Consider the following 3,341-nt stretch of genomic DNA (forward strand, 5'->3'; position numbering starts at 1 on the left):
CGCCGCGCTCACTCGCTCCCTTGTGGCCGCCGCGGCCGCCGCCGCCTCCTCCGTCTCTTCGTCGGCCGCCCTGGGGACTCTGCACCAAGGGACTGCCCTGTCCAGTGTGGAGAACTTTACTACTAGGATTTCAAATTGTTAATTACGCTCTGTTAGCGCGCTTGAGAAAGAGAAGGTAGGAATCCCGGCTCCGCTTCTCACCCTGGGTTTGCTGTTTTGTTCGCTCCTCCCGGCGCGGCCCCTCCCGACCTCGCGCGCCCATTTTCGCCGATTCGGATTCTCGGACGAGACCGTGTTTGGCAACAGCTCGGGCGAGCTTTTCGGCTCTGCGGGTCCCTGTATTTATGCAAAGTCGTCCTAAGCTGCAGCCCCCGACCCCGGGCGGGGAGGAAGAGGGTTCTGGTGGGGGTCTGCCCTGTTTAGGCACTAGAGCCTTTCTTGACTTTTGGCAAATTAAAAAATAAACTAAGCCTTTTTGAGGTGTAGAGATTCTCAGGTCCAGGCGTTAAAGAAATCAATAATGTTCAAAAGAAGAATAATACAAAAACAGTAACGGTCTCGAAGAATGCCAGCGAAGCAATACTTTTTATTTGAGGACACTTGACTGGTGTACTTTTTCATGAAAAGAAAAAAAAAAAAAAGATTAACATGTTTACAGAAGAAAAAAAGTCAAAATGATCATTTCTTATTTTAACCTGTGTTTTGTATTATAATAGACATACGGAATTTTTATTTTGTACTTACTGCGTATTCTTTACAAGGAGTCTTGTAAATTTTACTGGCAATTATTATTGTACTATTCTAATGTAAGATTTTTACACTTTTTCAGAAATAAAATGCTTAATTTTCAAAGAAAATTCACCAGAATAATTGGCTTCAGTTGTCCCCTTTTTAGTTTATTTTCTTTTCTGTTAAAAAAAAAGAAGTTATGGGAAATGAAAGTTGTGGGATAAGCATGAACCCAGTATAAATGACTTCTAATAAAAGAAGTTACTTTGGTATCTATTTTCAAATCTCATTGTATTCCATTTTAAAGAGCGTTGAGGCATTTTATAATTAAAGTCAGAGTTACCCTAAGATAATATTACAAGAACTTTTAATTTTGACTTTTCCACTTCATTTAATTTCCACTCACTTTTTAGCACAATATTGCATATATCTGCAAAACTCTACAACGTAGTATTTACCCTACAACATAGTATTCATGTAGTAGGAGCAAAGAAGCGGTTTCTAATCTAAAACATTTAATAGAAAAATGTAAAAGCTATCAGTTAAATAGCTTTAAAGTCCCAAATAAGAAAAAATTTTGTATATATAAATAAATCGTATTTCAAAAGATCTAGTATTTAAAGTTATTATTTTCTAGATAGAAGGGATTCTAGTAATTGCATAAAGAAGGGTTTTTTTTGTTTTTTTTTTTTTAATCTTAAAAGACGTTGAAACTCTAACTTAATTGAATAAGTTAGGGTATGTAAGAGAAATCTTTAGAATAGTATATGCTTTAAAGAATAAAAATGAAAATGCATCAAGGGTTTATTGAACTAATTATATTTATACAATTTAGGTGATTCAGGATAACTTTTTCAAATTTTAAGTCTTTTCATTAACTACTATTGCACACAATTTCAATTTCTTCAGAAAAGCTTGAGACTAGTTTTGGGGACTACAAGTGTTATTGTCGGCTCTAAATAAAAGTAATACATAATTAAATGATTAATATCAGTGGCTTGCTTACAGTGGACATCGAATCTGTTTAATTTATTTAAAATGTCTGAACAGGTATATATCTGAAGATCTGCAGGTTTAATTTCCCAAGTTAATGAAGTCTGCATTATAAGCCAATATTTTGCAGTGATATTCACTCCTGACACCCTGTCCTCTTGTCCCTTTTAGAAAGGAAAAAGCTGATTCTCACAGCCTCAAAATGTTCTGTTTTTTTCTCTGAAACTTGGAAGAGGTTAAACACACTCACCGTCAAACTAACCCCTAAATATATAGATACAAATTGAAATACTGTTAAACCAAAATCTTATGTGCAAAAGTTACTTTTACCCTAGTCCAGCTAAGAGAGAGGAGATTTTGGACCCGAGAACGTCCGGATCCCACGCGACCTGAGTGGAGAGGTGTCAGCCGGAGGAATCAAAACGGCACAGACACTGCTGGTGCTCCTTGTAACGCACAGATCTGAAATTTAGGTCTGAAAGTAATTACGAAGAGAGCGGGCCAAGAACAAAACCGTGTGTATTTTTTATTCACATTTTTAATTTTTTTTTTTTTTTGCATGTTGCGTGGCTGTTCTGAAAGCAGGGAATCCCGGCTAATCCCGCTCAGGTTCTGATTCCAGCATCTTTAAAAAGTGCCGGAACGGGCTCCCACTTCCAAGGTGTCAGTGCTTTTAAGAAAATGGCAAGAAGGCACTGGGTGATCCAGCGCTGGACCGGGGTTGAGGTCTCGCTTCACCGCGCCCGCTGGAGACCGTAAGCCTGTTTTTAAACAGGTGGAGCGCAGCGTGAGCCCCCGAGGCATAAGGCAATGCGAACCTGGCCCGAGTTCTGTTGCGTCCTGCGGGTCCCCACCCTCCGGGTTTGGGATTACGCGGTCGGCCTTGCTGACCCCGCAGGCCTGCTCGGCGGGCGGACCAGATAGAGGAAAGCCAGGGCCTCAGGGTGGGTGAGATGTGGGCTGTGAGAAGTGTGGGCTGTGGGCCACGGGGAAGGCGAGGAGTGGGCCGTGGACCGTGGACAGGCCAGCCGGGAGCGCTGGGCGCGCCCCGTCAGGCCGCGCGGGTGAGCAGGTGCTGGAACAAAGGCCGACGGGCCGCCAGCCCACCGCGGCCTTTGATGGGCAAGGACGTCTCCTCCAGGGGCTCCTCATTCGCATGCAAATCCAGCTCTGGTCCCCTTTTCTTTGAAGGCAAACAGAAGGATGTTTGTGTGTTTGTAGGGACCAGGCCTGCTTGAACAAGTCTTCCTCAATAGGCTAGGTCTTGAAAAATAAACCAGTTGGACAAACACTGGCCACCAGCTCTCCTCCTCCCAACTACAAAGTGTGGATTTGCTACAACTCATTAACCCGACGCTTTTCTCCCCTTCTCCTTGTTTCTCTGCTCATCAAACGCCCCCGTAGAGCCTCGAGACAAATGACCGAAGCTCAGTCGGGAGGGAATTGCAGTTAATAGGGAGAGGGATATATTGGGGCTAATGGTTCAGGCAGCTCCGGGAGAAGGACCACACAAAAACGAGCCTCTCCATTCAGGTCTCTGTTGTGCTGCAAAGATTTAATCTGCAGCTAGATTTAGCCAAATGTTATCTATTGCGGGGGGGGGGGGGGGGGGGGGGGGG

The sequence above is a fragment of the Galeopterus variegatus genome, unplaced genomic scaffold (assembly GCF_000696425.1).
Source record: "Galeopterus variegatus unplaced genomic scaffold, G_variegatus-3.0.2 Scaffold902, whole genome shotgun sequence".
Taxonomy (NCBI): Eukaryota; Metazoa; Chordata; class Mammalia; order Dermoptera; family Cynocephalidae; genus Galeopterus; species Galeopterus variegatus.